Here is a 25,651-nt window from a genome sequence, read left to right as displayed (position 1 = left end):
AAGTTATCAGTAAAATAAAATATGTTCAATTACATTTTACACATGGGTTTTCACATGCTCAAATGTCACGTGCTCAAATGTTGTCACGTGTAGTTTCATGGTATCACGTTGGAATGTCACATTTATTTCACGAGATCATGTTATCACATTAACTTCATGCAAAATAAAACGTGATCACATGAAATTCATGTGGTTTTACCGTAAAGGTTCTGTGGGGTCTCAATAACCCTTGTGGATAGCTTTTCGTGGAGACAAACACATTTGTAGAAACTGCGTGTGCATGGGGCTAAGAAGAAGAAGGTCACTTTAACTGGATAATACTCAAAGCAGCCCACTCATTTCTTCCTCTAAATATAATTGAGCAGTTTAGCCCCTATGAATATGAATAACGCCTTGCATTAGTTACTAATGCTTCTGTTGGTCACAGTCGGACGGAGATAATTAACGGTAGCTACATATTTAAGTCTTGACTTTGTTTATATGCTAACTCCCAAATAATGTATTTTGATTTACTATGTTGGGGAAGTTTTGAAGTTTGTCAGTCCACGCAGACAACAGAATGAGGGGGCTATAATGAAGGCTAGGGTTAGGGCTATCAATATGGCTTAGTTTAGGGCTGAGGCTGGATCTGTATTTGTGTGACACACACCCCACAGACACTTCTGCCCCCTCCTCTTCCCTCCTGCTTCCTCCTGTCTCTCCTTGATAGCACTGGCCTAACAAGGCTGTGGGTTTACCTGTGCGGGCACAATTGGACAGGTGCCTAATCATCTGGCCCCAAGTCAGCCATTGGCCAGCCAGTATGGTCAGCGTCCAATGGCACAACAGATGGGCCCTCGCAGGACCGGACCAATCTCATCTGCATTCATATGCTGTAGAGGAGAGGAAGAAAAGAAGCATGGAAAAGGAGAGGATCTTAGAGGCATTTCTCTCATCCTTTACGTTCAAGGAAGAGGACAGTAGGATAGGTATATGGAGTTGGTACACATTGCATCCTAAATGGCACCCTATTCCCTTTATAGTGCACTTTAGGGCCAATAGGGCTCTGGTCAAAAGTAGTGTGCTATATAGGGAATAGGATGCCATGTGGTATGCACCCACCCCATTGAATAGAAAAAAAATGTCCAAAGCTATGAGCAAAGCAGAACATGAGGATTATAACAAGCATAGCAGATTACTTCTCCTGTAGGCTGTCAATTAAAGGGGAATGGAAACACTTTAGGAAGTAAATCTAAGCAAAGAGATGTATTCAATCCACTAATACTAAACATGTGCATTTAACATAATAACATCTCTATATTTAGTATTTTGATCGTCGACAATGACTGACAGCAGTGCGTCACTGGCAGGAATCATCACATTTTCTGTAGTATTGAGTTTTCGCAAGGAGAGTGAATTCGAAGAGAGTAAGGTTAGGTGCGTACAACGAAGATGGCAACAAGAAGTAATAATTCAAACATGAACTGTATAGCGCCAGGTAGTTGGAATTGGCTCCAAAAAAATAATTCAGTAAGCTACAATTGGCTCCCCGAGGGCCCACAATTTTTGAAGAAGTGGCTCCATGTCCTGATGAGGAAACTTGCCAGCTCGAGCAAGCAGGATCTTGGACAGCACTTCGTGGAGACATAATTTGCGATGAAGAGCCCTTTCGAATTCGGCAACCGGGAGTTTCCAAATGGAAAGGAGTCATACATTGAAGACCTTAGGGTTATGGTGTAAGGGTTACCGATCGACCATCAACAAATTCGCTGACTTCTGAGTCAAGCAAAAGCGACGGCATGGAGGAGGCGAGGCGAGGCGGGTCAATGCAATGGAGCCTGAAATAATGTTAACCGCTCATGACCGTTGTTGACTAGGCTAGTGTTAGACACTGCAGATCTTTGTTGCAACTCTAGTTGAAGGTAACTGGCTTATTGCGTCTGAAGTGTATTGTGTAACACCCTCCAGCAAATAATGTTAGCAAGCAACTCAACTGCAACTAAACTTGCAACACAGTTTCTCCATGTACCTGTTATTAGGTTACATTAGTTAATGTAAACTCACTCACTTTTGTACATTGCCTTGGTCCGCACAATTGACCTTATTTTAGCGCCCAAAAAACCTAATACTTCCAGATCAACTGTATAATTCATGCCGAGACCTCCACGCTGCCCCTTTCTGCATAATTCAACAAGGCAATGAGCTCCGTCGGGTCTTTTACAAAATGGCGGGTGGGGAATACAAAAACATGTGTGGTAGTGAGAAGGCTTTTTTTTCACTCGATCTGTACAACTTATCACCTTATCGCCTCTAAAATGTAAATTAAACACTATAAAGAGTTGATATAATGTGTCATTACATACCTGTTTGCGTCGATTTTGAATCGTGTTTTTAGGGCGGTGCTAAAGTGATCTTCAGAAGTAACAGCGGCTTTGAGAATCATGTTCGCTTGCAGTGATGACATGACTAGGTATCCCCCCTTACCCCCGTCACTGTCCAATTCTGGTTTTCAAACGAGAGAAGTGTTACACCTGGTGGAGAGAGATTGTAAGACAGAAAAAGTTGCTTTATGCGTGCTTTACGTTACGGCATGACACGTCACAATGTAACGGAGGGTCAGTTTTTTCAACTGCTCCAATACTATAGAGCCATTACCATGTCGATCAACACTTGAATAGAAACATAGTTCACACCACAGATCTTGAAGTCAACAGATTCGCTACAGTCCCATTAGTTTTCTTTGCAGCCTCGTTTGAATGTCGCGTTTGCATACATTTGTACGGAAGGGGGATAGTTTATGTTCCATGTCAGATAGTCAAGTACTGTGACGTAATACATTTTGTTGACAGATTTGTTTTTGTAATGTTTTGTTTGCTCCACCTCATTTAGCTAGACTGAAATTGACATGGTTAATGTTTGCTGAAAATCAAATGTCCCTGTATTTGCTGTGTGTGTGTGTTGGCGAAGCATACAAGAGAGGTAGCTTGTTAATGCCAACTGATATATTTGGGTTCAGTTGTCTTCAGGATGATATCTATATCCCCGAAAAGGGTTTCATCCTGGAGGAGACTGTGCAGGAGGCAGAGGAGGTACATGCAAATCCATGTTATTTCTAAGGCTATTGTTTATTTCAAGTATATGCAGTGATTAAGGAATATAACTATAGCCTAATAGATGCCTTAATTGTTTTCTACCAACAGGAAAGAATGGTTAGTACAGCATGCCAAACTGACCCCTGGGTACCAGGGTGTTCATGTGATGAGGTGGAAAGAGGTCCACCGGGATCATCACCAAAGAGCTTGGGCCCAGCTAGATTGCGCTCACTACCATCAGTATACAACCGACTCCTGCCCCTATTTTACACAGATGGTGCTGATGGAGAGTGAGATCAGTACAGACCATAACTCGTTGTTAAAACCCGAGAGCTCAGAATCACAATCATCACAGTGCAAGCCAAGATATATCAATCACTTCGGGGGAGTGGGCTGGTGTTCCAAATATGGAGAAGGAGCGGGGCATTCAACAGCGAATTCAAAGATGCACCCATCCATAAAGGGAATCGGAGGGGAATTGCTTTTCCACGTATTTTCTTTTACCGTTTCAACAGATGTGCTACCTTGTCCCGGTCCTGATGTTTCGACTCTCTCTCTCAACCTATGAATGCTCAGCTATGAGGTATTGAATTGTTGCACCCTCTATAACCATTGTGGTTATTATTTTGATGTAAAAAGGGCATTTGTAAAATACATTCAATTGATTGTTTGCTGTGCTGGATGCTGTGGATTTACTAACTGTCTGAGTGATGGGACATGTATATAGTATCTATCATATTTTGGTGTGTATTTAATCTGCATCTTAACTTCTTATAAAGTGGCAATCAGCAGTATAAACAATAACAAAGTGCCTCTCTGCTCCTCTTTCAGTAAAAAGCTGAGGGATGGGTCTGGAGAAATGTAACCACTCTCAAAATCATAGACAGGGCTATAGATGCAAGGACTGACCATCCATGATATCACAATTGTAATCATATTTCTATGATCTGTTTTCACTACCATGTACCCAGTTCGCTTTGGATAAAGTTGTCTGGCATATATTATTAAAGTCTACTTTGACCCAGTGTAGTTACCATTCCTCTCCAACAGATGGCAGCCAAAGCTAGGTGAAGTCACTACAGGGACACGGGGTTATTGCGCGTTAAAGGTATGTTTATCTTCAAAGCAAGTTTATCTGGTTATGCTTCAACCTGTTTTTATAGTGGTGAGCTAACTAATACTATTTTTACATAAGGTGCAGGCATTACATCTATGTCTTGAAAAAATGATTGTGGACTAGATTTTCTAAATTAACTTGTTTTATTTAACTATTCATGAAAATACAAGTGTCTCAAATGTTTCGAAAGCCTAGAATCTTGCTAATCCAACTGCGTTGTCGGATTTAAAAAAGGATTTACTCTGAGCCCCATAAAAAAACAACTATTTCAACCAGCACAGGTGTAACAAAATCAAAAACTGCAATAAAATAAATAGTTTACCTTTGACGATCTTCCTCTGATTGCAATCCCAATGCTCATTGTTACACGATGAATGGTCTTTTGTTTGATCAAATCCATTTTTATAGCCTAACACGAAACTTTTTGTGAACCGCTTGTGTCGTGAATTCCGTCTCATTCCATTTTCGACGACACATTGGATGTAAATACACACATTATTAAATGTGACTTGTCCAATCATGTTTGGTTTCATTGCAATCAACTGTTTTGTTTGTAACTGGTTTGTTTGTAACACAACCAAACCTGATGGGTCATTTCGCGGGACGTATTGACTGAAAGAAACCGATTTGAAGACAACAAGTAATGACATCATTGTGCACCAATGATATGACTGCTGTTTTGTTGATTGACTGTATTTTAACCCAATGACCACTGATCGTCTTGAAATCTAGCTGGGTAGATGGCCAATGAGCTGAGGTAAACAGCAATATGTCATGTTTATGTGTTGGAAAAACAACCCATGTAGTAAACTCTTGAAACTTCCAGCGCCGACAGAGATGGCCGCCTCGCTTCGCGTTCCTAGGAAGCGCTGCAGTTTTTAGTTTTTTTACGTGTTATTTCTTATAGTGGTACCCCAGGTCATCTTAGGTTTCATTTACAAACAGTCGAGAAGAACTGCTGAACATAAGAGCAGCGTCAACTCACCATCAGTACGACAAGAATATGACTTTTGCCAAGCAGATCCTGTGTTCTGCCTTTCACCCAGGACAACGGAATGGATCCCAGCCGGCGACCCCAAAAAAACGACTTCATAATATATAATAATATATGCCATTTAGCAGACGCTTTTATCCAAAGCGACTTACAGTCATGTGTGCATACATTCTACGTATGGGTGGTCCCGGGGATTGAACCCACTACCCTGGCGTTACAAGCGCCATGCTCTACCAACTGAGCTACAGAAGGACCCCCTCATAAAAGGGGGAAACGGAGCGGTCTTCTGGTCAGACTCCGGAGACGGGCACATCACGCACCACTCCCTAGCATTCTTCTCGCCAATGTCCAGTTTCTCGACACCAAGGTTGACGAAATCCGAGCAAGGGTAGCATTCCAGAGGGACATCAGAAACTGTAACGTTCTTTTCTTCACGGAAACATGGCTCACTGGAGAGACGCTATCGGAGTCAGTGCAGCCAACTGGTTTCTCCACGCATCGCGCAAAAAAACATCTTTCTGGTAAGAAGAGGGGCGGGGGTGTATGCTTCATGGTTAACGTGACGTGGTGTGATCATAACAACATACAGGTACTCAAGTCCTTCTGTTCACCTGATTTAGAATTCCTCACAATCAAATGTCGACCGCATTATCTTCCAAGGGAATTCTCTTCGATTATAATCACAGCCGTATATATTCCCCCCCAAGCAGACACATCGATGGCTCTGAACTAACTTGATTTGACTCTTTGCAAACTGGAATCCATTTATCCGGAGGCTGCATTCATTGTAGCTGGGGATTTTAACAAGGCTAATCTGAAAACAACACTCCCTAAATTTTATCAGCATATCGATTGCGCAACCAGGGCTGGAAAAACCTTGGATCAATGCTATTCTAACTTCCCCGACGCATATAAGGCCCTGCCCCGCCCTCCTTTCGGAAAAGCTGACCACGACTCCATTTTGTTGATCCCTGCCTACAGACAGAAACTAAAACAAGAAGCTCCCACGCTGGTCCGATCAATCTGATTCCACACTCCAAGACTGCTTCCATCACGTGGACTGGGATATGTTTCGTATTGCGTCAGACAACAACATTGACGAATACGCTGATTCGGTAAGCGAGTTCATAAGAACGTGCGTTGAAGATGTCGTTCCCATAGCAACGATTAAAACATTCCCAAACCAGAAACCGTGGATTGATGGCAGCATTTGCGTGAAACTGAAAGCCCGAACCACTGCTTTTAATCAGGGCAAGGTGACCGGAAACATGACCGAATACAAACAGTGTAACTATATCCTCCGCAAGGCAATCAAACAAGCTAAGTGTCAGTATAGAGACATAGTAGAATCTCAATTCAACGGCTCAGACACAAGAGGTATGTGGCAGGGTCTACAGTCAATCACGGATTACATAAAGAAAAACAGCCCCATCACGGACTAGGATGTCTTGCTCCCAGGCAGACTAAATAACTTTTTTTGCCCGCTTTGAGGACAATAGAGTGCCACTGACACGGCCTGCAACTAAAAACATGCTTCTTCACTGCAGCCGACGTGAGGAAAACATTTAAACGTGTCAACCCTCGCAAGGCTGCAGGCCCAGACGACATCCCCAGCCGCGCCCTCAGAGCATGCGCAGACAAGCTGGCTGGTGTGTTTATGGACATATTCAATCAATCCTTATCCCAGTCTGTTGTCCCCACATGCTTCAAGAGGGCCACCATTGTTCCTGTTCCCAAGAAAGCTAAGGTAACTGAGCTGAACGACTACCGCCCCGTAGCACTCACTTCCGTCATCATGAAGTGCTTTGAGAGACTAGTCAAGGACCATCACCTCCACCCTACCTGACACCCGAGACCCACTCCAATTTGCTTACCGCCCAAATAGGTCCACAGACGATGCAATCTCAACCACACTGCACATTGCCCTAACCCACCTGGACAAGAGGAATACCTATGTGAGAATGCTGTTCATCGACTACAGCTCGGCATTCAACACCATAGTACCCTCCAAGCTCGTCATCAAGCTCGAGACCCTGGGTCTCGACCCCGCCCTGTGCAACTGGGTACTGGACTTCCTGACGGGCCGCCCCCAGGTGGTGAGGGTAGGCAACAACATCTCCTCCCCGCTGATCCTCAACACGGGGGCCCCACAAGGGTGCGTTCTGAGCCCTCTCCTGTACTCCCTATTCACCCACGACTGCATGGCCACGCACGCCTCCAACTCAATCATCAAGTTTGCGGACGACACAACAGTGGTAGGCTTGATTACCAACAACGACGAGACGGCCTACAGGGAGGAGGTGAGGGCCCTCGGAGTGTGGTGTCAGGAAAATAACCTCACACTCAACGTCAACAAAACTAAGGAGATGATTGTGGACTTCAGGAAACAGCAGAGGGAACACCCCCCTATCCACATCGATGGAACAGTAGTGGAGAGGGTAGCAAGTTTTAAGTTCCTCAGCATACACATCACAGACAAACTGAATTGGTCCACTCACACTGACAGCGTCGTGAAGAAGGCGCAGCAGCGCGTCTTCAACCTCAGGAGGTTGAAGACATTTGGCTTGTCACCAAAAGCACTCACAAACTTCTACAGATGCACAATCGAGAGCATCCTGGCGGGCTGTAACACCGCCTGGTACGGGAACTGCTCCGCCCTCAACCGTAAGGTTCTCCATAGGGTAGTGAGGTCTGCACAACGCATCACCGGGGGCAAACTACCTGCCCTCCAGGACACCTACACCACCCGATGTTACAGGAAGGCCATAAAGATCATCAAGGACATCAACCACCCGAACCACTGCCTGTTCACCCCGCTATCATCCAGAAGGGGAGGTCAGGACAGGTGCATCAAAGCTGGGACCGAGAGACTGAAAAACAGCTTCTATCTCAAGGCCATCAGACTGTTAAACAGCCACCACTAACATTGAGTGGCTGCTGCCAACACACTGACTCAACTCCAGCCACTTTAAAAATGGGAATTGATGGGAAATTATGTAAAATATATCACTAGCCACTTTAAACAATGCTACCTAATATCATGTTTACATACCCTACATTATTCATCTCATAGGTATATGTATATACTGTACTCTATATCATCTACTGCATCTTTATGTAACACATGTATCACTAGCCACTTTAATTATACCACTTTGGTTACATACTCATCTCATATGTATATACTGCACTCAATACCATCTACTGTATCTTGCCTATGCCACTCTGTACCATCACCCATTCATATATCTTTATGTACATATTCTTTATCCCCGTACACTTGTGTCTATAAGGTAGTAGTTTTGGAATTGTTAGCTAGATCACTTGTTGGTTATTACTGCATTGTCGGAACTAGAAGCACAAGCATTTCGCTACACTCGCATTAACATCTGCTAACCATGTGTATGTGACAAATAACATTTGATTTGATTTGAACTACATCGTAAAGAGGGTCATTCGCCATTGAAGTTTCATACCGGAAGGAGCAACGCATGTTACGCACAGCAAAGTGAGACAGAGATTGTTGGAAGACGATTCATTTAGCGATTCCTAAATGGAGGAATATTTTTTGAACGGAGAGTACATAGTTTTGGACTGGTAAGTTCTTCTCATGCTCATGCCGTTGTTTGAAATTAATAATATAAAATATTATTTGTGATTCTTTGTAAAAATTTGAGTAGCAATATTTAAAACGTAATGTAATGAAATGTGAGATGTGTGTGTCTGCCGCCCCACCCCCACATGAAATAGCCTATTTGAGGCTGTTGAGGGGAGGGCAGGCCCACAACAATGGCCAAAGTGAAATGGAGACAGTAGATACAGTTGGTCTGTTGTAATATAATAAAGACAGTAGATCTAGCTGGTCTGACATAATATAATAGAGACAGTAGATCTAGCTGGTCTGTCATATTATAAATGAGACAGTAGATCTTGCAGGTCCATAATAATATATTCAACCTTATGTTCCTTGTACTCTATATATATCTGTTTACTATACCTGTTGATACAGGGCTCATATGTGAAACTATTCTCACTGAACATTTTCTCTCACACTGACTCCCGAATGGGAGCCCCCAGTGCCAAGGTGTCCATCCCCTACTGAAGCTGGTTCATCCAGATGGAGACCTGTTGTCTCAGCGCTACTGGGGCATGGACCACAACAAATGTCTCCATTCCTACTGCAATAAAGGACTACAACAAGAGCATGGGAGGTGTGGAGCTGTCAGATGTGCTGATAGGCTATTACAATGTTCTCCATAAGACAATGAAATGGTACAAGACCTTCTTCTATCATTTCATCGACATTGCTGTGGTGAATGCATTCATCCTACACAAGGAAATGGCTAAGAGCTGTGGAAAGACCCCCATCTCACAGCTCTCCTTCAGAGAGCTGCTCATCAAGGAGCTTGCTGGCTACAGCACCAAGTTATGGCCCCTCTACCTATGTCCCTTCTACTCCTGCCTCAAGTGGTGTTCATCTGCCCAAATGTATTTATGCAGGCATGGATGTGCCTCGGGGCCAAAAGGGCACAGTATGGAGGCGTAGCTGTGTTCTTTGCAAAATTAAGTCCCCCATCACCTACACCACATGCTTGGTGACCCTCTGTTTTACAGCAGAATGACACTGCTATGGAAACTGGCATCAACATCACAATATTGTGTAGAGGACTGAGGGTCTTCCAAATATTGAAAGTGTTATTTTGTAAATGTATATATTTTTTTCATGTTTTTTCTCACATTTTTGGGGGGCATGTGTTAGAATACCATTTTGGTATTTTGTATATAGTTATTCCATTCAAAATGTATAACTTCACCAATTTGGCCACTTGGGTAATTTGGTCCACTTGTGTGGGACACATGGGTGACTTCATGATAAATGTCATGTCGCACACTCATTTTGGAAGTTATCATTCTGAAACTTTGCACAAGTACTGTTGCACTCTTATGTTTTTCACTGAAATTGTCCCCATCATCCGATCTGAATGTTTGTTTTATCTTGTTCATTTTAAAGATGATGATACAACAATGTTTTCTTCATTGTATTATCTCATCCAGATGTATTGTGTTATGTTCTCCTACATTCAATTCACATTGACACAAACTTCAGAGTGTTTTCTTTCAAATGAAATCAATAATATGCATATCCTTGGTTCTGAGCCTGAGCTACAGGCAGTTATATTTGGATATGTCTTCAGGCGGAAATTGAAAAAAGTAGGGGGGTTGTAGCTGTAAGAGGTTTAAACTGAAACTCTATGTAAATAACTTTGCTTCTGGATACTGCCCGCTTCAAGGAAGAAGTGCCCATAGGGTGAACTGGCGATAAACTGCCAGCCTGTATGCTCTGTTAAGAAAAGTTAGTCTGATACCGAAACTAAATCATAATGTATTAATAATGAGCACGCTCCATTAGTGGTTAGGATGAGATTTCATGAATCATGATGCTGTCTGCGACTCAAAATCTGGTCGTCTAATCAAAAGGTAATTGTGTTAGCATCGCGCCAAATAGCGATGGTGATAAACATCATTATAGGATAGTGATAATATACATTGAGCAGCTCCCTACTACTGATATTAACCTTAAACAATTTATAATCAAGCAAAATTTCACCAATTATTTAACTGGCATATCGGCTACTGACTGGTCGAGTAACCTCTTCTGCCAGGAAATCCTTCTTAAGGATTAGTTACAAGTCCAATAAATACATCGCCATCCAGACAGATTGACAGGAACCTCTGACTGGATGTAATACAGCCACCATCCGCTGTGATTTTGTGTTGTATCGCCACCGTCTCTCTACAACATACATACCCTAGCCATTATCAAGCAGCATCCCCACTCATACCAGTTTGTGTTTGGCTACACTGACCCTCTAGCTGAGGTGTTTCAGATGTCATGTCTGTGTTGTTACTGCTATGAGAATGACTTTTTTGATCTGGGGCAACGATCAGATCAAACATGAACAGCATCAGTAGGTTTATTGGCTCCCTAACTGACGTTATTTAATTCTCTGTAATAAACTCATTCTCTAAACTACTTGATAAATTCAGCCATATTTGGGAGTTCCAAAATTGTCTCCTGCCAGTGATGCAACAATGCCTATATGGCAATTTACAGTTAGCTGGTGTTCTCAATCCTAATGTTTCCATTCCCATTTAAGAACAAGGTAACACTACCATCGAAAGGAACTGAGTGGTCTTCACACACAACTCATACTCTCACACACACTTACACGCATCATTCACAGTCTGTCTGCAGTTGTTTCAGTGTTGTCGGGTTGCCGGTGGCGCACCTATTGAAAAATATCTTGTGCGAGGTCTTTTTGAAAATACACAGGTGAAACTATATTTCATTCTTGGAGAAAAAAATAAAAGAGATAAGAATAATTATGTTACTGAATTCATTAGGCATTCCTTTAATCATCGAATGTCTTCTTTGAGACCATAGGACTGGTAGCCCTTGTTGTGATTATAGGTTTTTATCCGGCCAAATGTTATGTGATTATTTTCCTGGAATGGAGCCATGGCTAAAGGAAGGATACCATTTGTATGAGTCCTGAATGGAACCCTATTTTCTATATACTGCACTACTTTCAAACAGTGGTGCACTAGTGCACTATATAGGGAATAGGGTGGCATTTGGGACTCATACCTGTGACTGATCAGATGGATCAGACTCTGGTATACCTCAGTGAGTTCCCTGAATTCCTATTCAACCTCGTTGTCATGGCAGATTATATTCACATTTTTGGTGACTTCAATATTCATATGGAGAAGTCCAAAGTCCAACTCCCAAAGGCTTTCAGAGCCATCATCGACTCACTGGGGTTTGTCCAATATGTCGTGGGACCTACGCATTGACACAATCATACCCTAGTTTGAGTTTTGTCTCGTGGAATAGTTATTGTGGATGTAAATGTTTTTCCTCATAATACTAGACTTTTGGACCACCATTTTATTAAGTTTGCAATCACAACAAATTATTGTCTTTAGACCCCAACCAAGAATTATCAAAAGCCATGTTTCAAATTCACTGACAACCCAAAAATTCCTCGATATCCATCCAGACTCTCTCCACCTGCCCAAGGACGTCAGAGTGCAAACTAAGTTTACTACCTAAACTTGCGTATTACCCTAGATGCAGTCGCACCGCTAAAAATAAACAAAACATTGTCACAAGAAACTAGCTACCTGGTATACAGAAAATACCTGAGCCCTGAAACAAGCTTCCAGAAAATCGGAAGACTTGCTTGGAAAGACAGTAGCGTGCTCGATTAGCCTACTATTCCATCCTGATTGAGGAGAATTAAAGCAAGTGAAAATGTATTTTTATACTGTCGCGAAGATAACTTAAAAGCAGCATTCCGTAAGTGAGTATGGCCTTCACTTCAGGAGTGACGAAATCCTCAAATTCTTGGAAGCAAACAAATTACCGGCTCCTCTTTGAATATGTGTATTTCTCCAAAACTCAGTTGTCCTGATTCTACACTGATTTGTCAGGACCTCGGATCAATGGAGACACTCAAGTTGTTTAAAACCTGTTAGGGAGGCTGCGAATTTTCTCAGCTTTTTGTTAAAAATTCCTCAAAATTTCAATGTCCTGCTACTCAAGCAAGGAATATAGTAAATGCATATGATTATTAGGTGTGGATAGAAAACACTCTGAAGTCTCTAAAACTGGTTAAATCATGTCTGTGGCTATAACAGAACGTGTTTAGGAGTCAAAATCCCAAGGAAAACTGTTCACAAAAAACACAAAAAAAATATCCATCTGCCAGTCTCTGAATTGTCTATGGCCAGGGAAAATAGATGGAGTCCCGTTTACAATGCCGACAGCTTCCACATGATGTCGCCAGTACTGGCAATTCAGTTCTGGTTTATCCTTGGTGGGATGACGAATAGGCACTTCCTGTCTTGGGGTACACCAAAGGAAGTTATGAAAGGGAGAAAATGGACAATGATTTCAAGACTCGCTGCTATCAAATACAGATCGCCCCGTGATCAATTTTATTGATTATTAACGTTTATTAATACCTAAAGGTGGTTTACAAAAGTAGTTTGAAGTGTTTTGTCAAAGTTTATAGGCAACTTTTTTCATTTTAAAAAATGACGGTGCGTTTTGAAAAGGTGCTTTTTCCTGGATCAGACGGGCTTCATAAATGGACATTTTTGGGTATACATGGACCGATTTAATCTAAAAAAAAGACCCAATTGTGATGTTTATGGATATATAGGAGTGCCAACAAAGAAGCTTGTCAAAGGTAATGAATGTTTTATATTTTATTTCTGCGTTTTGTGTAGCGCCGGCTACGCTAATTATTTCTGTTTACGTCCCCTTTGGTTATTTCGACAAATTTATACGTCACCGTGTGTGAATACCAGAACTGTAAATAAGGTAGGTATATGTTTCCCCCCTGTTTTACTGAAAAAGTTGCCAATCATTTAATAATATTTTTATCATTATTGTAGCTTTATGTGTCTAGTTTTTTAATGCTAGCTATCTAACATTGTTAGCTACATTTTGTATTTATTTATTAACTAGGCAAGTCAGTTAACAAATTCTTATTTTCAATGATGGCCTAGGAACAGAAGGTTAACTGCCTGTTCAGGGGCAGAATGACAGATTTGTACCATGTAAGCTCAGGGATTTGAACTTGCAACCTTTTGGTTTACTAGTCCAACGCTCTAACCACTAGGATACCCAGCCTCCCCTTGCCAGATTTCCAATTGTTATGAAAACTTGAAATTGGCCCTAATTAATCGGCCATTCTGAGTAATCGGTCGACCCCTAGTATGAATATTCAGCTGTGAATCAAAAATACACTTTCAGATTTTGAATCTGGGTGCGTTCAGTGTTCTGTCACTGTTGTCACGTTACCAAGAGATTCGTACACTTGTAAAAAGTTTTGTAAGTTTGTGGATTTAGATTTGCAAGTAAACGTTTTAGTTAATCAGCTTTGGGGCAGGACATTTTACTCTTTACCAATCAGTTCCCTCTGACAAAACCCCAGCCATCTAACCATTGGCTGGATTGGTCCATCAATCAAATCTCAGGAAGTAGCTACCCACATGAGCAAGAGAGGTTAGGTAAATGACACCAAAACGATCTACATGAAGGTAATCGTCGATATAAATGCCATTATTTAGCTAGTTATCTAACTGCTGGGGGAAAGCTAGCTAACTAACTCCCACCATCAACACTGCAGTGTAGCTAATGTTAGCTAGGTTTCTAGAAAATAAAATCTACACATTTGCTAGCTATGTTACAAAGACTTTTAAATTACTTTTGAACAATACTTCATTGCACTGCCTGTTAATTGAAGAATTGGTGACTGAAACAGTTGGCGAGAAAAATCCCCCTCCCATTTTCACTGCAAATAGACTAGTAGGCTGTATTGGTTGGGTATCATTTGGCTGATGTGCACATTTACATGAGTGTTTAATTAGCCTAGTTATCCAAGTTACTGACTGACTAGGCGTACTGTAATTCATGCTTTGTTGTTATTGCATTTCAGGTGGAGAGGGAGTAAGCTCATGAGAAAGCAGCATGCTGCCAGACCACCACAGAACCCTAGAGGTGTTACAGTCAATGTATGAACTGGATATTGTACATGAATTGCCCCTTTATATCAATGACTCTAACAAAATAGTTGGTTTGTTCAGTAAATGCTAACACGGCACGGCATTGGTGAGGAAAGGTACATAATGTATTTATTGTCATCTCGCTGTGTTCCACATGTTCCTGGCTGCGTTTAGACACGTTGCCCAATTATGACATTTCTTTACCAGTCACATCCGATCTGTTCACATCAGATATTTTTCAGAGATTATCTGATTGGTCAAAATAACAATTAGTGAGAAGAAAAAAAATCTGCCTTGGGCTGCCTGTCTAAACACAGCCTATATGTCCTACTCATCAATCTTGTTTTTGATATATATTTTAGTTGGCACACCTGCATGCTGTATTATATACACTAATACAAATGTATTCACCCTGGATATGAGACTTGATTTTGGACATTTTTGAATCGTAAACTCTAAGTGTTGGCAGATGTTTAAGTTACCGTAGTAGTTAATAAAAATGAGAAGAACAACAGGCAAAAAACAAATAGTTTGTTTTGTAGCCGATAAAAAAATGTTCATGAGTCGTTTTTTTACAAAACTTGATTTCATTTGGTGGTAATCCCCTAAATTGGACCATGTAAAGCCTTGTGTTGAGTTGTCCATCAGAAAAGTTGCAAAGACTATCCATCAACCATAAAAAAATGTAAAACTTCACCAAACAGCTGCGTTGTACATGGATTTCATGCATTTTGGTTTGAAGGTAGCCTTACTCTGTGGTTCAAGTTGTATCTTCATGTCTGTTTTACATATTTATAAGATTGTTCAAGTTGTTACCAGTTTACTTTTAGCTAGCTAGTCTATTTGCATTGCCTGGAGGTGCATTGCTTGCTCTCTGGGGTTTAACGCTCGGTTTTCGTTTACACACTTTGTGACAACTGCTGATGTAAAACGGGCTTCATAAATAAATGTGATTGATAGATTGACATTACATAGAGCATATGACTACAGAGTGTAGACTGAGTGCCTTGCTGGGTGGAGGAGTGGCGCTATCACAAACTGCCGGCTCCAGGGTAAGCACCTTGACCTAAAAATGTACCCCTTTGCTTTGTATTGTTTCTGTAACACAGCTGGTTGCAATTGTTCTTTTTGCATTATTTGTTGTTGCGGTTGTACATAGAGCAGCACACAGATAGACACACACACACACAAATACACTCCCCACACACACATAAAAGTTCAAATCTAAGTTGGTAATAATGAGGGGTATAGAAGTCGCCTGCCTGCCTGCCGACCCCCTCACATGCACACACACACGTCTTTCACCAGGCAGTGGGTTGGATGCAGCTGCTGCCCTACCTGCTTGCCTGGCTGCCGCAGAGGGAGGTTTGGTTTATAAGGAACTGGAACCAGCGGGGTAGAGGCTGGACCCGCTATGCTCTGGCTCCACTCTGCCGCCACGCTGGAGATATTGTGACTTCTTAGCATGTCAGGCGTCCCCTAGCAGTCTGATAATTCCGGCGTGGCCCTGGTGAGAGGAAGCTTTTTCCCCATGCTGTGTCCCATTGCTAAAAGGCCCAGTCCAGATGCTAAAATGCAGGCTTTGTTTTGCTCCTGGCGTATGGATTTTTGTCACCACTGTTGTGTAGTGGGGAGACGATCACAACACACCAAACCGCATACATACATACATACACGCACACACACAGGGCAATGAATCAAATGAAGTACTTTTGCCTGTGTTCATCACCAGAGCCACCACCAGAGCCACTTCAGACGAAGCCTACAGTCAAAATAAATCTCTCTCTATAGACACATGCACACACACACCAGCCATTCCACATATGGTGCACATAAACATTGATATAAACACATAACACTTAACATCACCCAGCAGGCTCGTTATAACTTTGGAAGCAGATATATCCGGGTTGCCTAATGTACTGCCACAGCCCTGTTTATGACAACACAGCTACTGTGTGAGTGCAAGTGTGAGTGTGTGTTTATGATCAGCACAGCAACTGTTGGTTTCAGACATTCAAAACATTTCTACCACTATCATAACAAAATATCATCGTTGGAGAACTTCCAACAGTGTGGATGGTGATGTTTATGGGAACCTGGAGTAAAGTAATGAGCGTCAGCAGCTGACAGGCACAGATGGTGGAGTATATATAATAACCTTTGAGTTTTAGCCTGCACTCTAAAATATTTCCTGTAATTTCTTTAACAGTATAGATACTGTAATCCATTTTACAATAATACATATTACGGTACCAAAAATGTTACTGTAATCTAAATTACAGTATATTACTGGATTTACACATGCTGTTACATATTACCCAGTGTTCTTTGCAAGTTTTCATTTTGATAATTTAGCAGACACTCTTGTCTTTAGCAACTTACAGTCTATAAGGTAAGACCCAAATGCAGACTGTGTTGAAGTAACACTGTTTATTACAGCAACAGGGGCCGGCAAACGACAGGTTAAGGCAGGCAGGGGTAGATAATCCGGAGTAGTGGGCAACGGTACAGGATGGCAGGCAGGGTCAGTGGTCAGGCAGGTGGGCTCAGAGTCAGGACAGGCAAGGGTCAAAATCAGGAGGGTGAGAAAAAGAGAGACTGGGGAAATGCAGGAGCTGAAACAAACTGCTGGTTAACTTGACAAACAAGACGAACTGGCACAGACAGACAAAAAACACAGGTATAAGTACCCAGTGGATAATGGGGAAGATGGGCGACTCCTGGAGGGGTGTGGAAACAAGCACATGGACAGGTGAAAAAGATCAGGGCGTGACACAGTCAGTGAAATCAACCAAGGTCAATAGAAAAATATACAATTGTCGCTCATGGTTGGGCAGCAGTGCCATTGACCATGATACAGGCAGTTGCTAGTTTATGGCTGAGCTGTGCTAGTGCCTGGTAAAGAGTTTTCAACATTTTGTTGTGTAACAGAATTAATAAAAAATAATTACATTGGGATTTGGCTTACACACAATACACCGTATTGTCAAAGTAGAATGTCAAAGTAGAATGTTATGTTTTTAAATTTTTTTGCAAATTCGTAAAAGCGGAAATGCATTGAGTCAATAACTATTCAACCGATGTGTTATGGCAAGCCTAAATAAGTTCAGTAATAAAAATGTGCTTAACAAGTCACATTATAAGTTGCATGGACACACTCTGGGTGCAATAATAGTGTTTAACATGATTTTTGAATGACTAGCTTGTCTCTGTACCCCACAAATACAATCAGTAATTCAGTAATTACTGACCTTATCAGTAAGGTCTCTCAGGCGAGCAGTGAATTTCAAACACAGACTCAACCACAAAGACCAGGGAGTTTTTTCAATGTCTTGCAAAGAAGGGCTCCAATTGGTAGATGGGTGAAAAAAAAGCAGACATTGAATATTGAATATCCCTTTGAGCATGGTAAAGTTATTAATTACACTTTGGAAGTTGTATCAATACACCCAGTCACTAGAAAGATACAGGCGTCCTACCTAACTGAGTTGATGGAGAGGAAGAGAACTGCTCAGGGATTTCACCATGAGGCCGATGGTGACATTAAAACAGTTAGAGTTTAACGGCTGTGATTGGAGAAAACTGAGGATGGATCAACAACCTCGTACACTGAATAAAATTATAAACGCAATACGTAAAGTGCTGGTCCCATGTTTCACGAACTGAAATCAAAGATCAGAGAAATGGTTCATACTAACAAAATGCTTATTCCTCGCAATTTTTCTTCACAAATGCGTTTACATCCCTGTTAGTGAGCATTTCTCCTTTGCCAAGTCAATCCATCCACCTGACAGGTGTGGCATATCAAGAAGCTGACGAAACAGCATGATCATTACACATGTAATGGTGGTCCCTTGTGGCTCATTTGGAAGAGTATGGCACTTGCAACACCAGGGTTGAGGGTTCTATTCCCATGTGGGACTAATACAAAAATGTCTGCACTTACTACTAAATGACTAAAATGCGTGGTTTATATACTGTAGCTAGATCGCTACTTTACTGGTAACAATTAGACTGTAGGGTGTCAGCAAATACTGTATAACTAAAAAGTTACACTATTCATCTATTGCAATGATACTTACAGTGCTGTGAAAAAAGTATTTTCCCCTTCCTGATTTCTTTTTTTTGCACATTTGTTACACTTAAATGTTTCAGATCATCAAACACATTTTAATATTACACAAAGATAACCTAAGTAAACACAAAATTCAGTGTATCATTTTATTTATTAAGGGAAAAAAGCTATCTGAACCTTCATATACCTATGTGACAAATTAATTGTGCTCCCCCTTGTTAAATCATGAATTTACTGTGGTTAATCACATTTTTTGGAAAGCTGAGTTCAATTTCACTAGCCAAACCCAAGCCGGATTACTGCCAGACCTGTTGAATCAAGAAATCACTTAAAGTGAAGTAGGCCAAAAGATCTCAAAAAGCAAGACATCATGCCGCGATCCAAAGAAATTCAGGAACAGATGAGAAACAAAGTAATTGACATCTATCAGTCTGGAAAGGGTTACAAAGTAATTTCTGAAGACCACGGTGAGAGGCATGGAGAAAATTGAGAAAATTTGGAACAGTGGTGAACCTTCCCAGGAGTGGCCTGCCTACCAAATTACCCCAAGAGCGCAGCGATGACTCACCCAAGAGGTCACAAACGAACCCACAACAACATCTAAATAACTGCAGGCCTCAGTTAAGGTCAGTGTTCATGACTCAACCATAAGAAAGAGACTGGGCAAAAATGGCATCCATGGCAGAGTTCCAAGGCGAAAACCACTGCTGACCAAAAACAACAAAGGCTCGTCTCACTTTTGGCAAAATTATCTTAATGATTCCCAAGACTTTTGGGAAAATATTCTGTGGACTGACGAGACAAAAGTTTAACTTTTTGGAAGGTGTGTGTCCCGTTACATGTGGCGTAAAAGTAACACAGCATTTCACAAAAAGAACATCATACCAACAGTCAAATATGGTGGTGGTAGTGTGATGGTCTGGGGCTGCTTTGCTGCTTCAGGACCTGGATAACTTGCTGTGATTGATGGAACCATGAATTCTGCTCTCTACCAAAAAAATCCTGAAGGGGAATGTCCGGCCATCAGTTCATGACCGCAAGCTGAAGCGCACTTGGGTTCTGCAGCAGGACAATGATCCAAAACACACCAGCAAGTCCACCTTTTAATGGCTTAAAAAGAAAATGAAGGTTTTAGAGTGGCCTAGTCAAAGTCCGGACTTGAATCCGATTGAGATGCTGTGGCGTGACCTCAAAAAGGGGGTTCAGGCTCAAAAACCCTCCAATGTGGCTGAATTAAAACAATTCTGCAAAGAAGAGTCGACCAAAATTCCTCCACAGCGATGTGAAAGACTCATTGCCAGTTATCACAAATGCTTGATTGCAGTTGTTGCTGCTGAGGGTGGCACAACCAGTTATTAGGTTTAGGGGGCAATTACTTTTTCACATAGGGCCATGAAGGTTCGGATAGCTTTTTTCCCTTAATAAATAAAATCATCACTTAATATGCATTTTGTGTTTACTAGGGTTATCTTTGTGTAATATTAGAATTAGTTTGATGATCTGAAACATTTAAGTGTGACAAATGTGCAAAAAATAAGAAATCAGGAAGGGGCAAACACTTTTTTCACAGCACTGTATGTTTCCCCTTTCATCCGTGTCTAAAGTAAGCTAGTGACTGACTTGGAAAAAAGGGTGGGGTGGGGTCATTAAAAACTCTGACGCTGTTGTCAATTTACCACATCTGCCAGTGCTGCTGTAAACTGCATCACAAGAGACAAGACAAAGGGGAGATGTAAAAAACAATTGACATCTTTGATGCAATTTCAATGTGTGAAATGCTCTGTGTATCACCGCATTTGCTTGAGATGTTTTTACTGCTCACTGCATCTGTAACGAGTGGGCTGAGAGTTGGGAAGCAAGTTCAGGGAGTGAGTGTTTTAATAAATAAGTGAAACACGAAACACAAACAACGCACAGCCATGAAACAGAAACAATGACGACTGGGGAAGAAACTAAAGGGAGTGACATATAAAGGGCAGGTAATCAAGGAGGTGATGAGTCCCGGTGAGTGTCATTATGTGCCTAATGCTGGTGACAGGTGTGCACCCTAATGAGCAGCCTGGTGACTGAGAGAACGGAGAGGGAGCACACATGACATTATCCCATCCCCGACTCGCAGCTCCAGCCACAGGACATCGACCAAGATGACAATCCCGGGGATCAGGAGCGGACCGGTCACCTCTGCTAAGACGCGGGAACCTGTCGATCCGGCTGAGGCACGGGAGCATGACGACCTAGAGTGCCGGAGAGAGAGCATACGTGAGAATACCCCTTCCCCAGGCTCATTCGGCTCCAGCCGCAGGACGCCAACCACAGGGATGATCCCGGGGATCCGGAGGGGACCGGTCCCCTCCGCTGAGGCGTCATTCTGTAACAAAGGGGGTAAGAAATGGGAAGCAAGTTCAGGGAGTGAGTGCCCAGAAACCAAAGGGCGTGACATATAATGGGCAGGTAATCAAGAAGGTGATGGAGTCCAGGTGAGTGCCATTATGCGCCTAACGCTGGTGACAACGTCACCCCCTTTGAAGAGTAGGATGACCGCGGCAGCTTTCCAATCTTTAGGGATCCCGGACAATATGAAAGAGAGCTTGAACAGGCTGGTAATAGGGGTTGCAACAATGGCGGCGACTAGATTGTCTAGCCCGGCTGATTTGTATGGGTCCAGGTTTTGCAGCTCTTTCAGAACATCTGCCAGCTGGATTTTTGTGAAGGAGAAGCTGGAGAGGCTCGGGCGAGTAGCTGCGGTGGGGGCGGAGCTGTTGGCCTGGGTTGAAGTACCCAGGAGGAAGGCATGGCCAGCCGTAGAGAAATGCTTGTTGAAATCTTTGATTATCATGGATTTATCGATGGTGACCGTGTTACCTATTCTCAGTGCAGTGGGCAGCTGGGAGTAGGTGCTCTTGTTCTCCATGGACTTTACAGTGTCCCAAAACTTTTTGGAGTTAAGAGCTACAGAATGCAAAGTTCTGCTTGAAAAAGCTAGCCTTTGCTTTCCTGACTGACTGCGTGTATTGGTTCCTGACTTCCCTGAACAGTTGCATATCGTGGGGACTATTCGATGCTATTGCAGTCTGCCAGAGTATGTTTTTGTGCTGGTCAAGGCCTGTCAGGCCTGGAGTGAACCAACTGCTATATCTGTTCTTAGTTCTGCATTTTTTGATAGGGCATGCTTATCTAAGATGGTGAGGAAATTATTTTTAAAGAACGACCAGGCATCCTCGACTGTTGGGTTGAGTTCAATATCCTCCCAGGATACCCGGGCCAGGTCGATTAGAAAGGCCTGCTGGTAGAAGTGTTTTAGGGAGCGTTTGACAGTGATGAGGGGTGGTCATTTCACCGCGGACACAAATAATCTTTTTGGAAAAACGGAACATTTGCAATTTAACCTGTTAGACCTATAGGGGCAGTATTTCATTTTTGGATAAAAAGACGTGCCCGTTTTTAGCGCAATATTTTGTCACGAAAAGATGCTCGACTATGCTTGGAATTGATAGTTTTGGAAAGAAGACACTCTGACGTTTCCAGAACTGCAAAGATTTTCACTGTGAGTGCCATAGAACAAAATCTACAGGCAAAACCAAGATGTTTGAGTGACCAGGAAATCAACAGGATTTCTGGAGGCACGTTTTCCATGATCTCCTTATATGGCTGTGAATGCGACAGGAATGAACGGACACTTCCTATCGTTTCCCCAGGTGTCTGCAGCATTGTGACGTATTTGTAGGCATATCATTGGAAGATTGCCCATAAGAGCCTACAATTACCAAGTGTCCCGCATGGTGTCTGCGTGGAAATTGGTGCGCAAAAGTCAGGTACCAGTATTTTTCCATCCGAATCAGAGAAGAATGCACGCTTCTAGGACTGGCATTTCAATGAAGAGATATATGACAAAACACCTTGAGGATTGATTCAAACAACGTTTTCCATGTTTCAGTCGATATTATGGAGTTAATTCGGAAAAAAGTTCGACGTTTAGGTGACTGAATTTTCGGTTAGTTTCGGTAGCCAAATGCATAGTAACAAAACGGAACGTTGTGTCCTACACAAGCATCTTTCAGGAAAAACTGGACATCTGCTATGTAACTGAGAGTCTCCTCATTGAAACATCTGAAGTTCTTCAAAGGTAAATTATTTTATTTGATCCCTTTGCTGGTTTTTGTGAATGTTGCGTGCTAAATGCTAACGCTAAATGCTAAGCTAGCTATCACCACTCTTACACAAATTATTGATTTTCTCTGGTTCTAAAGCATATTTTGAAAATCTGAGACGACAGGATTGTTAAGAAAAGGATAAGCTTGAGGACAGGCATTTATTTCATTTAATTTGCAATTTTCAGAAATCGCTAATGTTGCGTTATGGTAATGAGCTTGAGGCTGTAGTCACGATCCCGCATGCGGGATGGGGCGGCCTAAGAGGTTGAGAGTCTCCTCATTGAAAACATCCGAAGTTCTTCAAAGGTAAATAATTTTATTTGAATGCTTTTCTTGTTTTTGTGAAAATGTTGCCTGCTGAATGCTAGGCTTAATGCTATGCTAGCTATCAATACTCTTACACAAAAGCTTGTGTACCTATGTTTGAAAAGCATTTTTGAAAATCTGAGATGACAGTGTTGTTAACAAAAGGCTAAGTGTCACGCCCTGGTCGAAGTAATGTATGTTTGTCTTCATTTATCTGGTCAGGCCAGGGTGTGACATGGGTTATTGTGGTGCGTTTTTGTCATGGTGGGGTGTCTAGCTTAGTCTATGGCTGCCTGAGGCTGTTCTCAATCAGAGTCAGGTGATAATGGTTGTGTCTGATTGGGAACCATATTTAGGCAGCCATATTCTTTGAGTGTGTCGTGGGTGATTGTTCCTGTCTCTGTGTTTGTTGTCACAAGATAGGCTGTATAGGTTTTCACGTTCTGTTTGTTGTTTTTGTACATTTAGTTATTTCATGTATCGTTCAAATTTTCATTAAAGAACATGAGTAACCACCACGCTGCATTTTGGTCCGCTCCTCTTTCAACAGACGAGCGCCGTTACACTAAGCTTGTGTGCCAATATATTTATTTAATTTCATTTGCGATTTTCATGAATAGTTAACGTTGCGTGATGGTAATGAGCTTGAGGCTATAATTACGCTCCCGGATACGGGATTGCTCGTCGCAAGAAGTTAAGAGGAAATTGGAACTACCCATCCCGTATCCGGGAGAATTGTCATCAACTGAAACTAATTAGCATAACGCAACGGACAAAAAATATTACTAGAAAATATTTATATTCATGAAATCACAAGTGAAATATAGTGAAACACAGCTTAGTCTTTTGTTAATCACACTGTCATCTCAGATTTTGAAAGTATGCTTTACAGCCAAAGCAAGACAAGCATTTGTGTAAGTTTATCGATAGCCTAGCATAGCATTATGTCCAGCTAGCAGCAGGACGCTTGGTCACAAAAATCAGAAAAGCAATCAAATTAACCGTTTACCTTTGATGATCTTCGGATGTTTTCACTGGCGAGACTCCCAGTTAGACAGCAAATGTTAATTTTGTTCCATAAAGATTTTTTTTATAGCCGAAACACCCCTGTTTGATCTTCACGTTTGGTTGAGAAATCCACCGTAAACTGTGATCACGACAACGCCGAAAGATATTCCAAATTAAATCCATAATATCGACAGAAACATGGCAAACATTTTTTATAATCAATCCTCAATGTGTATTTCAAATATCTATTCGATAATATATCAACCGGGTCAGTTGGCTTCTTAGTAGGAGCGAGAGAAACAATGGCCGCATTTGTCTATTACGCACATATCACTGTGAGAGCCACCAGCTGACCACTGACGCAATGTTGTCGCTCACGCTCATTTTCAAAATAAAAGCCTGAAACTATATCTTGTGACACGAGACACATTAGGGAAGCCATAGAAAAAGGATTTTGGTTGATATCCCTTTCACTGCTCAATAGGGATGCATAGGAACGCAGAGGTTTCTAAATAAGAGTCACTTCCTGATTGGATTTTTCTCAGGTTTTCGCCTACAATATCAGTTCTGTTATACTCACAGACAATATTTTTACAGTTTTTGAATCTTTAGAGTGTTTTCAATCCAATTTGTGGGAGTTGCTTCAGGAAGCATGGGGTGAAATCTCTTCAGATTACCTCAACAAATTGACAACTAGAATGCCAAAAGTCTGCAAGGCTGTAAATGGAGGATTCTTTGACGAAACCAAAGTTTGAAGGACACAATTATTATTTCAATTAATAATCATTATTTATAACCTTGTCAACATCTTGACTATATTTACTTTTAATTTTTCGACTCATTTCATGTATGTTTTCATGGAAAACAATTACACTTCTAAGTGACCCCAAACTTTTGAACAGTACTTATAAAGACCACAATCAATTACAATTAAAAGATTTGTGAAAAAACAAGAACTCCAAACCCAGACATTTCCAGAGTGTAACGGCGTTCTTCGTTTGTCGAAAGAGAGTCGGACCGAAATGCAGCGTGGTGGTTACCCATGTCTTAAATTAAACAAATGACGATACATGAAATAACTTAATAAATACAAAAACAACAAACGGAACGTGAAAACCTATTACAGCCTATCTGGTGAACACTACAAAGAGACAGGAACAATCACCCACAAAATACACAGTGAAACCCCGGCTACCTAAATACGGTTCCCAATCAGAGACAACGAGAATCACCTGACTCTGATTGAGAACCGCCTCAGGCAGCCAAGCCTATACTAGACACACCCCTAATCAACCACAATCCCAATGCCTACAAAAAACCCAATACGACAACACAATAAACCCATGT

The sequence above is a fragment of the Oncorhynchus keta genome, chromosome 4 (genome assembly GCF_023373465.1).
Source record: "Oncorhynchus keta strain PuntledgeMale-10-30-2019 chromosome 4, Oket_V2, whole genome shotgun sequence".
NCBI lineage: Eukaryota > Metazoa > Chordata > Actinopteri > Salmoniformes > Salmonidae > Oncorhynchus > Oncorhynchus keta.
The sequence above is the reverse complement of the archived record's forward strand: the minus strand, read 5'-3'. Positions refer to the sequence as shown.